The sequence below is a fragment of the Cornus florida genome, unplaced genomic scaffold (assembly GCF_030987335.1).
Source record: "Cornus florida cultivar Cherokee Brave unplaced genomic scaffold, ASM3098733v1 CherokeeBrave_3.0.0_Hap2_Chr02, whole genome shotgun sequence".
NCBI classification, from domain to species: domain Eukaryota; kingdom Viridiplantae; phylum Streptophyta; class Magnoliopsida; order Cornales; family Cornaceae; genus Cornus; species Cornus florida.
Window position 1 is genome coordinate 114,854,188 of NW_026775572.1, and position 15,103 is coordinate 114,869,290.

Genomic DNA, 15,103 nt, shown 5'->3' on the forward strand with positions numbered 1-15,103 from the left:
TGATGACCTTGATATTCCTATTGCACATAGGAAGGGTACTCGCTCTTGTACCATGCATCCTATTGCTAAATATGTGTCCTACCACATAGTCTCCAAATTATAGAGCTTTTACCACTAATCTCTCTAGTGTTTCAATTCCTAGAACTATACACGAGGCCTTGAATCATACTGAGTGGAAGGCAGCAGTCTAGATCTTTCCACAATATCTTCCCTACAAGATATAAAGAATGCTTTCCTTCATAATGACTTGGAGGAAGAGTTGTATATAACTATGCCACTAGGTTTAAGCTTGCCAATGGTCAGAATTTAGTGTGCAAGCTAAGTAAAGGCTTGTATGGGTTAAAGTAGTCGCCACGTGCTTGGTTTGAGAGGTTCAGCACTGTTGTGAAAAGAGTAAGGTACACACAGAGTTAGACTGATCATACTCTCTTCATCAAGAAGCACCAGGGTTGCACCATTGCCCTTATTGTATATGTTGATGCTGTTGCTAAACTTGCTGTCACTGGAAATGATCCAGAAGGGATTCGTTGAATGAAGTCATTCTTGGGGACAGAGTTCGAGGTTAAAGACCTTGGATCATTGAGATACTTTCTTGGCATCGAGGTGTGCAGATCGAACTAAGGGGTGTTCATTTCTCAACGGAAGTATGTGTTAGATTTGTTGGCTGAAACAGGCAGGCTTGGAGCTAACCTATTGATATTCCCATTGAGCAGAACCATTGGCTTAATGATGTAGATGGAGATCCATTAGTTGATGTGGGAAGATTTCAGCGATTGGTTGGGAGACTGATTTACTTATCTCTCGCACCCGGATATTGCCTACGCTGTTACTGTGATTAGTCAGTTTATGCATGATCCACATACGCCTCACCTTGAGGCAGCTCATCATGTTCTTCGCTACCTCAAGCTTCACCTGGTAAGGGGATATTGTTTGGTAGTCATCGCCACTTGCGTGTTGAAGCCTATACTGATGCTGATTGGGCAGGTTTTGTGACAGATCGACGATCTACTTCAGGATATTACATATTTGTTGGAGGTAATCTTGTTTCATAGTGAAGCAAGAAACTGTATGTTGTAGCTAGATCTAGTGCGGAGACTTAGTTTAGATCCATGGCACATGGAGTTTGTGAGTTTTAATGGCTACGTATGACGTTGGGTGAGTTGGGTTATCCTGTTCGCAAATCAATGAAGTTGTATTGTGACAACAAGGCTGCTATTAGCATTGCCCACAATCAAGTTCAACATGACAGGACAAAACACATTGAAGTCGATTGACACTTCATCAAGGAAACGCTTCGCCTTGGTCTGATTTATACTCCATACGTCAATACACATGATCAGGTTGCTGATGTTTTGACTATGGGTGTGAGCAGGACTCGCTTGCAAAATATGTTAGTTAAGCTAGGCATGATAGATATATTTGTAGCAGCTTGAGGGGGAGTGTTGTCAGGGGCTTATTTGTTATTACTTGTATAATGTTGGGGCTTATGTGTAATTTTTGAAACTTCTTATTATAAATAGAATGTGGTAGAAGGATGAAAGTATTCTTTTCATTCTCTCTCTCTTTCCCCATCTCTCTCTCTTTTTCTCTCATCTTATTTCTTCTCCCTTTTTTTTTTCTTTTCTTCTTTATCACTTACTATTGATTTCATTATATCTTAAAGTCAACACTTTATTAGCCACCCCCCTTACGCGAGAAGGGTCTTTAGTTCAAAGGTCGATTCACCACAAAAGCATCTTATGCAAATACTCTTGGGATGAGACTTCCTACTCTCTGCTTCTTACTACAACAGTGTTCCCTTTCTATAGAACCATGCTTCGTCCAGGACAGTAGAATCTATAGCCTTCACGACTCTATTCTTTGTTCTTCCTTTTATTGGGTTTTGGGGAAAAATTGTAAATCTGTATAGTAGATTTTATGGACACTCTGAGAGTTTAAATGATTTGTTTGGCCTTGTGTAGTCTTCATGGGATGTGTTCCCCTTTCGAAAACTTTCTAATAGAATCTGACTCATCAAAACAATAAAAGTGAGGAGACCTACTGTGATGGATGGGTACCATTGTTCGCTGCTTAACGTGGGGTATAAATGCCAAATATCCCATTTAAAAACTTTAAGTACCAATCAGATTAGGGACGGGCTAGGAGGGGATCCCGACTGATGGGCTGGCTTATTTGCTGTCACAACCCAAATCCGTAGGATCCGAGTCATGAACGGATGCGGATAGGAACCGGGCTCTTACCACACTGAAGTACACTATTGGGGTAAAACAGTCATTTCAAAGCAAGGGTGGGGGATGAGTTGACTCTACACAAGTCTCAAATGGGTTTGCTTTTGGTCATTTTACCCAACTAAAACCATCCCGTGCAGTTCTAGTGGCTATGGTTATAGTTTCCCACAATTATGTACTTTTGGTTTAAGAAATTTCAGAAGCAATCCGTACTAAAAGGGACATAACTCTTTATATGGATGGAGTCTTTGTATTGGGTTGGCATCATTGGAAAGCTGACTTAAAAACCTTCAGTTTGGACACATATTTGACCCCATTTGGATTCAAAATGAAGGAGTTATTACCGATTGAAGTTGGCCCAAGAATGCAGGTGAACTGATAGTTTCAGTCGACTGAAACATGTGTCAGCGGGCTGAAACTGGAGTTTCAGTGGCTGACAGGGAGGATCAGCCGATTGAAACAATGTTTCTGGGTGCAAGTATTCTCTTTTGGGCCATCGGTTGGCTGGTGGACTGTGCCAGCCGGCTGGTAGCACCCGGAAGTGCACAAAATGGCCCTGATTTGACACTTTAGCTATGGAGACCCTCCTTGGTCTCAAGGTAGGTTACTCACGATTCCAAACCTGCTCAAAAATACATCAAGCTGAGAACATGCAATTAAGGTAGAAGCCAAAATGAATAGCTAAAAAGTCTTGACTTATGTCAAGATTTAAATGCCATGCATCACATATCCTTACAAGTGACCAAATCGGATTTAGATACCAATATACATGCCCAAAAATAAATGTCCCAAGCTATACAAGTCTTGCCCCAAAGGCTATACATCGCAAAATGATCATAAACATGGCCTAAATCCACAAGGAGCAAGCTATACATGCCAATGACAACAAAAGAAGTCCATCCGAGAAACTTCATAACTTCATGCGTGTGGTTGAGGACTCTCCTCTACCTCTTTGCCATTTCCTGAAAAATGTTAAGAGTCCACTGGAGTGAGCACAAGGCTCTGTAGGATGATATGATAACAAGGTAAATTACATTTCCTTGGATTCCTAGAAACATGCAACTATGCTAGCAAGACAAAGAAGGCCGGGGGCATGCTCCCTAGTTCTAGGTTCATAGTGTAATAGTATAACTACAATTTAACAAGAAGCACTTAATCATGTAGCAATTAAGGCCACCTAGTCATGCAAAACACCTTACAACATATACTCAATAATATTATAGGCAAGAAATATATGCCAACTCCACAATATCAACCATACCCAACTCACACATGTATGTGCCATGATGCTAACTCACCCACGTCAACAACACTTTTTGTGAACAATGAATGCCATGTCAAATTTCACAAACCAATGGTGCTACGCTGCACCTTGGAATAGGAGGACATCACTCCATATTCCACCTTTGTTTTTTGGGATACTAACCACCCGCTGGTACGCGACACCCACAATGGCCACTCTTGAGTATTTTCAACCTCGGGCCTCTGAGCCCACCTTATTTCCTTTCCTTCACCTTTTCCATGCAATTAATGAAATGGTATGATGCAATGCAACTCACACATTTTTGGTATGCCACTCACACCGTTTCTATGAATACAACTATCACTTAATTGCCACCCATCCCCAGTTTTGCAACTTTCTTTTCCACCTATCAAACACCTTTCTCTCCACACACACACGTATACTTGAATTTTCCACAATTAAGCATGATAACCACAAGATACCAGGAAAGGCATCAAAACAAGCAATTTCCTTCCCCACAAGTAAACATGCTATACACATAATTCATATTACATTTCTAAATCATAATTTAGCACATAACTACCAATCATGGAGGCAGCTCAATATAAGCATGCTTTTTTTTTTTTTTTTTATAAGTAAACTTCATAAAAAGCGCTCGAAGGGTAGCGAACCCGAAGAAACAAAAGGAGTCCAATGCGACACTACAATTTTAAGCTATCTACAAAGTCCAAAAGAATATCTATAGATATAAAATTCCGCTCATAAACCCAAAAAAAGAGAGAAGACATAATATTAAACTTGAGAGACCAAATAGGTGACTCCTCGCCCTCGAAGGATCTCTTATTCCTCTCATGCCACAGCCCCCTCCAAATACAAAGGGGAGTGGCCCTCCAAGCATCTCTGACTTGGCTCTCCACTGTATACCCTTTCCAAGCCTGTAACATTTTTTTTTGATTAGTCAAGCCTATAACATGCCAACCATAGATCTTGAAACAACCCAATCCACACCAAAAACGACCAAACACATAGACCAAACAGCCCTTGCCATGGGGCAATGCAACAAAAGATGGTTCACAGATTCTTCCGACTTCTTGCACATGTAGCACCAATTCACCACCATATGACGTGTCCATCTAAGGTTGTCGAGAGTGAGGATTCTACCAAGGGCAGCAGTCCAAGTGAAAAATGCCACCTTCAACGGAGGTTTTTTTTTTTTTTTCCTCCCAATCATTGAAATTTCTACGGAACTGCACATCCCAAGAGGCCCTCCCATTATCAAGCTGATAATGATCTTGTACTCAACGCCAACTAAGCTAATAGGTCTGAAGTCCTTGGCCTCAATGACTCCACCCTTTTTGGGAACAAGGGTTAAAAAGAAGCATTTAAGCTCTTCTCAAAGAATCCATCCACATAAGAAAGAATAATGTCAGTAAAATTTCCAAACACGGAAACCAATCCTGGGCCCACACGAGCCCACAAACCCAAAATGAAGGATAAGGGTCTAAATGCATTTTTAAGACTCCTTGACTCTAACATTAGCTCCAAACGAATCCCGGAGGCCCCGAAAACGCATCCCCATGTCGCAGAAAATATAATACACAGGAAAAAAGAAAATGATGAAAACAAAAAAGGAAAAATGGTATTGGTCTCTACATTTTCCATTCTTACATGGAAGGTAGTGATTATTAAAATATTGTGTGATTGATGAGATGTATGTTAAAGTTGCAATGTCCGTGGGAAAGTTCAAGATGGCTAATACGCAAATATGCTCTATGGTAGTGGTACAAACTAGGGAGTGGTTATAGTTGAATACAAAAGATATTAAATGATGAGTGTTGCAAAAATGAGGATGGATATTGATATGGATTAGCAGTCTACTAGAAATAAAAGATTAATGTATTTCTGACAAATGCATTTGTAAATTGTTTAAGATAGCATCACTTTTAGATTGGAAGATGGGAAGCTATCTGTGGTTGTCAATCCATAAGCTGCAAAAAAGCAATTTATTCACTAATGAAGAAGAGTTCTTTGGTCGAACTTGAAAGCACCATATGGGCAAGAGGAGGTCGAAGCAGAGGTGTTGCACTCAATAAGATGCTCCATTAAGAGAATTTATCCAAATAAATAGAAAAGGGAAAGACGAAAAAACAACACAAGAGATAGCATAGCTTAAAGAACAAGAAATCTTGGAAATTCATTGAATTCATGGTATAACTTATTCTGCATTGCTTAAAAAAAAAAAAAAAAAAAAAAAAAAAAAATTAGTTGTGGTCAGTCATCTTTTATGCTTTACTTAAGTTTATACGCTTCTAGTACAATTTGTTATGGTCTATTTATGTTTAGGGATCTGAGTATTTTTGTAAAATGGCGACATGGACTGCAGTAGCTGTCCATAGCTGTTATCGAGTAATTAAATATGATTTTTGGTTGATTTCAATGGGTTTTATTAGTCTGTGTCTAATTTGTCATGGTCGTAGTTAAAGTCCTGCAGTCTGTTTATTTACTCTTTCAAATTTGACGGAGTTCAGTATTCTTAATTTTAAAAGCCTTTGAAACTCTTTGAGATTGTCTGCCTCTTTGAGGTTGTCTGCTGCATTCTTAACTCTTGATTAGCTTATTCTTATACTCTCATCGGCTTTAGTTTTCTGAATTTCAGTGATCTGCAACCAGACTTCATTCCTCACCTTTGAGAACCTTAAAAGTAAAATTATTGAGTCCCATTCATCCCTTAGTCTAAGATTGAAGTTGAACCACATTGACATGAAATCACACCCAAAAAAAATGTATAAATAACAAATAAATTAATAAGATAAAATCCAAGTTACTGTTTGTGGGTACTTTTTATAACTCTAATGCTATGTTTGGTAGGAAGGAAGGTAGAAGGTGGATGGAAAATAGGAAGGAAATAACAAACTTCCTTCGTTTAGTAGAGAGGTCATAATGAGAGAAAGGATAATAGGAGGGATAAGTCATCATTTCTCCTTTACAAATTTTCATCCCTCCAAATATGAGGTTGAAGGGAGAAGATCGATGTTGTCTTGCTTGGTTGGACGTTTTGACAAAGAGGTTGGAGGTTGTGATCGAGTAGAGGAGTGGGCGGCATGGGTGTGGAATACGTCGTGTGTGGTGGGTGTGACGCCATTATCTGACTCTCTTCTCCTGTTCAGGTTTCCATCTCTAACGGAGGCTCAAAGGGTGCTGAAGGAAGGACGGAGACAGTGGGGATCTGCTACCCTGAGGATTGATGTATGGTCTTTTAGGGTTGGTTGCTGTGAGGTGCTCAAGGACAGAGGGCTTAAGCGAATGCAGCTGGTCTAGCTTCCGCTGCATCTCTGGTGTCGAGGGATTTATGTGGTGGTTTTGTCAGTGCGGAGGCGGACGAAATGAGAGATGCTGAAAGTGTTAGGATTATAGTGAAAATTGGAACAAATTGCCCGAAGTTTGTGTTCATACATGATAATAGTTTCTGTTACAGAGTTTCGACTTTGAAAGAGATATTACCAGAGCTTGTTCCCACAACGGAAAGCTTAGAAGGGAGCGATGGGGCTCATCTTATGACGGAGGAAGAGTGGATCAGGATTCTCAGCAAAGGAGAAAAGGGGGTTATTGAAATGCAAGAGCGGTTGAAGGAAAAGGAAAGGCAGAGAGCAATGAAGTATGTGGGAGGAAGACGATGGGGTTGTCACGCGCCGGACATGAGCGTTGGAGTGGAGTAAGGATCCACGTGGAAGGCGTAGAGGAGCTCAACCAGACTACATTCCCTTATCTTCAGCTTATGGGGTTGGTGATAAGGTTAGGTGGGCACGTGATCAACTTGCCGTATTCAAATGGGTTGGGGAAGGTGGTAGGTTGGGCAGAGGTTGGTAGGGAGGGCTCAAGTTGAGCCCATGTTGAGGAGGAAGTTTAGTAGAGGCCCTCCAATAGGTGGACGGGCCAGGTGAGGGATGGGGTGAGGTATAGGGATGGGCTTACTCATGTGGGCTGGAAAGGAAGTCTGTATGGGCCAAGTTTTGGGGGAGCGGGGGTGGAGTCACATGGGCTACCTATGACTAATGATTGTGGGCTTGGAGGGGAGGTCCGCAGAGATGGGCTTGATGATGTACAAGTGGGGACTCCGATGTATGGCCTGGACCAATATGGGAGTAATTTTAGGGCTGCCTTTAAACCATCAGAAGAAATGTTTACAGAGAAGGGTTCGTCATAACGAGTTTCCAAGGTGGGGCATGAAGGACGAGGTGAGAGGCGAGGAATCAGGCAACTTTTTCCGACCACTCCGTGATTTTCAGGTTCGTAGCCAGTCGATAGGCAAAAAATGGTCGCGATTTCAGAAACAAAAATGGGTTGTAGTCGAAGGTGGTGGCCCAGGTATGTTCGCTGTCTTGAACCCGGAGAACTCTTCTCTCTCTCTACAAATGTTGCTTCTTCTTCTTCTACTCCTTCTGGGGTGGTGAGGAAAGTTGGTGAGAGGGAGGGAAGGGGGAGGCCCCGTTGGTTCAGAGGCTTGTGATGATACTTGAAGAGGTTGGTGAAGGTAGTGGTCCAGTTTCTTCAGTCAGGGAGGATGGAGGGTATAAACACTCGGTGGAAGAGAGGGGTTTGATCAAGCTGATGTCGAATGCTACAGAACAAGGGAATGATTTTTTTGGTGTGAGGTGTAGGTGCATGTTGATTGCTGATGGAGGATTTGAACGTTTGTGACCAGAGTTCAGCACAGGTAGTGAAAAGGATGATTTAAATGACAATGATGTTGATGCGGAGCAGCCTTATCCTTTATGGGACATTAGTGATGAGGGTGGCGAGAGTATGGTGGGCTTCCACACTCCTTTGGCAGTGGTCACTGATGGTCAGGGACCCTCGGAGTTGGATGGTTTAGATGATAATTGGTTTGTGAAGGGTATTAAGGAGGAAAGCAAGCTTCTGGGGCTGACTTGGAAAGGGGAGGATAAGCAAGTGAAGGATTTGTTTCAAGCAGTGGACGATGAATGGGTAAGGAAGAAGGAGAAGTGCTTCATTGTTTTGAAAGGGGTGAGAGAGCTGAAAGGCCTGTTTTCTGAAGTTAACTATGAGGGAAGGAGTGGAGTAGGGAGGGTGAAGAGGAGTTGTGGAGCATAGAGAGCTGTGGGAGGAACTGGGTATCATTAGAAGCAGATGGGGGGTTCCGTACTAGACAAATTTCTTATTTCAGTGGAGATGGAGGAGAAATTTCCGGATGTGTCACAAGGGGCGTGTGTGCGAGCAATCTCTGATCATGTTCTTATTTTGCTTGATTGTGGAGGGATTAGGAGAGGAAAATCCCCCTTTAGATTTGAGAACATGTGGCTAAGAGTGGGTGACTTCAAAGAAAGGGTCACGAACTGATGGGGTGCTTATGATGTTAGGGGTAATCCAAGGTTTCAGTTGGCAGCTAAGTTGAGATACTTAAAGGGCGACATGAAGGTCTGGAATAAGGATGTGTTTGGCAAGTTGGAGTGGAGGAAAAATCAGCTTTTTATGGAAATATCAGAGTTGGATAGGAAGGAAGGTGCTGAGGGGATTTCTATGTTGGAGAGGAGTATAGGGCTGAGTTTGAAGAGATTGTAGTGATGGAGGAAGTTTCGTGGAGACAAAAGTCGAGAGCCTTGTGGCTTAAAGAAGGTGACAGAAATACTAAGTTTTTCACCGACTAGCTAACGCTCATAGAAGAGGGAACAATATTGGGAGGATAAGTTTTGATGGTGTTATGGCTGAAACTGAAGAGGAGATTCGGAGAGGTTTTGTGGCTTTTTATCAGGAGTTGTTCACACAGTCTGTCTCTTGGAGACCGGGGTTGGATGATATTGAGTTTGATACAATTTCTGATGAGGATAGAGTGGGTTTGGAGGGGCCATTTGGGGAGGAGGAAGTGTTTGAAGCTCTTAGGAGCTGTAATGGAGATAAAGCTTCGGGTCCGGACGGGTTTACAATTGTGTTTTTCCAAAATAATTGGCAGGTGGTGAGAGCGGATGTGATGAGAGTAATGCATGCCTTCTTTGAGGAAGGATGTTTTGAGAAGAGTTTGAACGCCACATTCATTACTCTTATACTTAAGAAGGGTGGAGCGGTTGAAGCTAAAGATTTCAGACCAATTAGTTTGGTGGGCTCTGTTTATAAGATTATTGCGAAGATCCTGGCTATTAGGCTAAGGAAAGTGTTGGATGGGGTCATCTCGGAGTCTCAAAATGCGTTCGTTGGAGGAAGGCAAATTCTCGACCCGGTTCTTATTACTAGTGAATGTATTGATGCAAGAGTCAAGAGTGGTGAACCGGGGATTGTGTATAAATTGGATATTGAAAACCTTATGACCTTGTGAATTGGGTGTTTTTATTGTATTTGTTGGAGAGGATGGGGTTTGGAACCAAATGGAGTGGGTGGATTCTTCAATGTATTTCGACTGCTTGTTTTTCTATATTAGTGAATGGTCACTGGTAGGTTTCTTCGCAAGCTTGAGAGGTTTACGTCAGGGGGACCCATTGTCCCCTTTTCTCTTCATTATTGTAATGGAAGCATTTAGCAGGCTCATGAAAAGGGCAGAGGTTGATGTAAGCAGAAGCGATAAATTTGTTTACGAGTAACAGATTACCTTGAATCCACAAGGTGGGTGTTTTGAATCCACAAAACAAAGGATAATTTCAGAGAAATCTAATATATGTATTGATAATTGAATGAATAGAAGTTAATTCTGCACTTGGAAGTACACATATTTATAATAAAGGAAACCTAACTGTAGAAGAAATCTAAAATATAAAGAAACCTAATAGCAAAAGGAAAATAATTCTTAAAAGAAATTAATTAAAACTAAACTTCTTATAAAAAATAAAAAATAAATAAGAAACCTAAAATAAAAAATTACCAAACACTGTAAAAGTGTCCAACATCAAAGGTATTGGGCTTTATTCAAGGTTTTTTGGTGGAGCGTGTGCCAAACCAAATTGTTACATCTCACTTGCTGTTTGCTGATGACACTATTGTTTTTTGCGATGTGAGTGTGAATCAATTGAGACACTTGAGGTGTGTTTTGGTCTGTTTTCAAGTTGTTTCGGGGCTGAAGATTAATATTGGGATGAGTGTGATTGTTTCAGCATGGGAGGTGGATCATATTCATGAGTTGGCAGCTATTTTGGGTTGCGGAGTGGAGGCTTTTCCGTTTTCTTATTTGGGGTTGCCCTTAGGTGCTTCCACGAGGAGAATTGCTGTTTGGGATCCAGTGGTAGAATGTTTTTCAAAAGAGGTTATCTAGGTGGAAGAAACAATACTTGTCAAAAGGGGGTAGACTCACATTGCTGAAGAGTACCCTTTCTAATCTTCCTAGAACAGTGATTAGTAGACTTAACAGAATTCTGGGGATTCGCAAGTTAGAAATGTTTAACAAAGCTTTGTTAGGGAAATGGTTCTGGAGATTTGGGTGTGAAAGGTCTGTGTTTTGGAGGCATGTTATTGCTTGTCGGTTTGGGGAAGAGGAGGGAAGTTGGATGTCTAGAGGTGTGTCTTCATCAGCAAGCATGGGTTCATGGAAAGGTATTAGGAGGGGTTGGGAGGGGTTCTCTAAGCGGACACAGTTTAGAGTTAGGAATGGTCGTTATGTAAGGTTTTGGACGGATGTTTGGTAAGGGGTTGTGGTGTTGGCTTTTAGGTTCCCTAGAATCTTTAGGATGGTTGAGGATAAGCATGCGGTGGTTGCAGATTATTTTAGGCTAGAGAATGGGAGAGTGAGTTGGGATGTGAGATTCCGTTTAAATTTTAATGATTGGGAGTTGCTGGAGTTTACCGATTTAATGGGATAAATTTATAGTCAAGTGGTGGAGGGGGAAGGAAGGGATGAGATGGTGTGGATGGGGGATTCTAGAGGGGTGTTTGAGGTGAGGGTTTTTTACCAAAGCCTTGTGAATTTGATAAGCAATGGTTTCCCTTGAAAGGTTGTATGGAGGGCTTCAGCTCCACTGAAGGTGGCTTTTTTCGCATGGACAGCGATGCTTGGTAGCATTCTTATTCTTGACAATCTCAAAAAAAGACGCCAAATAATAGTTAATTGGTGTTGCATGTGTAAGAAGACGGGTGAATCGGTTAACCATCTCTTATTGCACTGTAAAGTGGCAGTGGATGTTTGGAGTATGATCCTGAATGTTTTTGGGGTAAGACTGGGTGGTGTCAAGGAACATGATGAATATGTTAGAGGCTTGGAGAGGACCAATAGGCAGTCGGGTTAGAAAAGCGTGGAGGGTTGCACCTCTTTGTATTTGGTGGGGGCTGTGGCACGAGCGGAACAGAAGATCTTTCGATGGAAAGGAGTCGCCGGTTTGGGTTATTAAGTTGAATATTTTGCATTCTCTTTATTCTTGGGTTAATGGAAAAAATGCCCATCTATGGATAGCTTTTTGGATTTTGTTGACAACTTATCGTTGTTATGGCGCATTTTGCGTATTTTGTTTGCTTTGTTAAGGGTTTGCTCCCCTCCGAGCGCTTTTGTTAATATATTTTAACTTATAGAAAAAAAAAAGAAAAAAAAAGTTAAGGGTTCGCTCCCCTCTGAGCGCTTTTGTTAATATATTTTAACTTAAGAAAAAAAAAAAAAATGAGCGGAAGAGAAGAAGATAGACAAGTGATGCTATTATGGAAGTTTTGAATTACAATATTATACTAATTTATATAATTTTTAAATTACAATATTATCATCTATAAATTAAAAATATTATAGATAATGATGGGTGTAATGATAAAATCAATTTAAAACTAACTTTCCTTCTCTTGTAACAAACACAATAACTTGTGAGTTTATTCTCTTCTGTCCATCAAACTGAACAAAAAGATAGAAGTACATAATTTCTTCTCAAGGGATGTCTCATCCAACCCTTTATTCTCTCCCTTCCATCCATCAATTTTCATGCATAAAAGACCAGAGCAGCTATATAAAATCCCTAAAATCCAAGTTTCTTTTTATCTGCTATGTTAATAGGACTTATGTTGTCATATATCGTATCCCAAAACTAGTTGTGTTTGACTCTATATTTTTGTTTTTACTTCTAGTTTAGGTAGGAATTTCAAAATTAGTGTCTAGTCGTTACCTCACAGTCATTGTTGAAGATTGAATGTTGGAATTTGAACTTCATTCAAGGATGTTATGTAATCTTCTACACCAAGGGTATAGCGGTAAATTGGTACTTACATGCCCTAACTAAAAATTAGGGTACATGCACTCATAATTTAGATTTGTAGATTTTATATTTTGATTTGGAAAATCCTAATTGATTTGCGTATAAAGAGTTTTGGAACTAGCCCCTCTGAAAAAAATTTAGGATCAATCGAGGACCATTGGTGGCAAGTCAACAATATAGGCATTATCATTGTTCCGGATGATCCCCCATAAAACAACAAAGCATATTACCTAAAGTATGGTTGATCACCTCTATCTGACCATTTGTTTGGGGGTGGCAAGTGCTACTAGAGAAGTATTGAACTGCTTCCACAAAGTACGCCAAAAGTGGCTAAGAAACTTGCTGTCTCGGTCGGTACCCCATGTAAGCGGACTATCTCTTTAAAGAACAAATTAGCTATATTCGAAGCATCATGAGTTTTCCAACAAGCAACAAAATGAGCCATTTTGGAGAACCAATCAACTGCAACCATAACAGAATCCACACCTCGTTGATTCCGTGGAAGTCCAACCACAAAATCCATCTGAAAATCCTCCCAAGCAGCAGCAGGTTCCGGTAAAGGAGTATATAAACTGGTGCATTGGGATTGCCCTTTGGCGGTCTGGCAAACATAACACCGCTGCCCAAATTTTCCCACATCACATTTGAGTAAAAGGCTGCCCCATACATGTTCTAGTGAAAAAAGCACGACGACTGGTTTGCCCTCCTGTGATACAACCACACTTTTACTTTTCCCACATCAGGCTTCTATTAACATATATCATTCAATTTTTCACTATAAAAGGCCACTGGTCTGCCCTCCTGTGATACAACCGCACCAATACCCACCTAGCTCGCATTGTTCAAATAATTTATCAAAATTGGATAAAGGCGAATGCCGAAGCTGAAGACAATATCTCTTTAAGGAAAGCAAAACTTTGTTTCGCTTCATCTGTCCACACAAACCTGCTCTTTTTCATGCAAGCAGCTAGTGGGGCAGCAATACTGCTACAGCTTTTGACAAAATGGCGATAAAACGTTGCCAGCCCATGAAAGCTACGAACATCATGTGCTGATTTTTGGACAGGCCACTCACGAATTGCTCAGACCTTTTCAAAGTCCACCGGTAGACCCTCTGAGCTTACCACATACCCCAAGAAAATCAAGCTATCCGTCATAAAACTACAGTTTTTCAAATTTAACATGCAAACAATTGTCTTGCAATAAAGTAAGCACCGCACACAGATGGCCTAAGTGTTCATCCTCACTACGACTATAAATAAGAATATCATCAAAATAAACCACAACACACTTACCAATCAGAGGTTGCAAAACCTAATTTGTAAGCCGCATAAATGTGCTCGGTGAATTAGACAACCCGAACGGCATCACTTACCACTCGTACAACCCATCCTTCATTTTAAAGGCTGTCTTCCATTCATCTCCTGGCCGAATCCGAATCTGATGGTATCCACCCTTTAAATCCAGTTTTGTAAACACAGAAGAACCTGCCAACCTATCAAGTATATCATCATATAATCGAGGAATTGGAAACAGATACTTGATAGTAATCTTGTAGTTAATGATCATCTTGCAAACATTGAGCAATATAGACTTAAAATGATTGTGCTGAACCATTTCCTGCACTAGCTAAATAATCACAAGGTTACTATTTCATTTTGGATAATGAGGTGGTTGATGTCTGGCACATTCCTTATAATGCTGCGTTTGGTGTGCAAGAATGGAATGAAATGGAATGCCCATTCCAACCATTCCTTTGTTTGGTATGCAATTTAAAGTGGAATTGACCATTCCATTGGAATGAAAATCCATTCCACAACTAAACCTATGGAATGGCCTCCATTCCCAAGTAAATTTCTTTAAAAAATCAACTTCCCAAAACACCCTCATGTTCCAAGTCCAAAAACCACCACTACCTTTTACCACAACCACCTCCGCCTTTCAGCTTCACCACCACCGCCTTCCACTACCACCACTGCCACCGACTTTCACCACCGCCCATCGCTTTCCACCACCACCATCACCTTTCACCACCAACACCGCCACCGCCTTCCTTTGCTGCAACCACCATCGTCTTTCACCACCACCACCGCCGCCACCGCCTTTCACCACAGCCACCACCTTCCACCACCGCCACCACCGCTTTTCACCGCCTCTACCTTCCACCACTGCCACCACCACTGCTTTTCTGTACCCCCACCACCGCCTTTCACCCCCACCACTGCCTTCTACCACTGCCACCACCTTTTATCACCCCGCCGCTACCGCCACCACCGCGACTGCCTTCCACTGCCACCGCCACCACCACCGCCTTCCACCACCTTTCACCACTACTGCCACCGCCTTCCACCGCCTTTCACCACTACCACCACCACCTTCCACCACCACCACTGCCGCCACTGCCTTCCACCACACCATCGCCACCGCCTTTCACCACACCATCGCCACCGCCAGCACCTTCCACC

At 41.6% G+C, this 15,103-nt stretch overlaps 1 protein-coding gene across 7 annotated transcripts in view; it reads left to right on the plus strand.

The window, feature by feature from the left end:
* LOC132295583 (pre-mRNA-processing protein 40C) overlaps nucleotides 1-15,103 on the plus strand; it is a 130,547-nt gene that overhangs the window by 89,423 nt on the left and 26,021 nt on the right. The gene's annotated exons all lie outside the window — the stretch shown is intronic.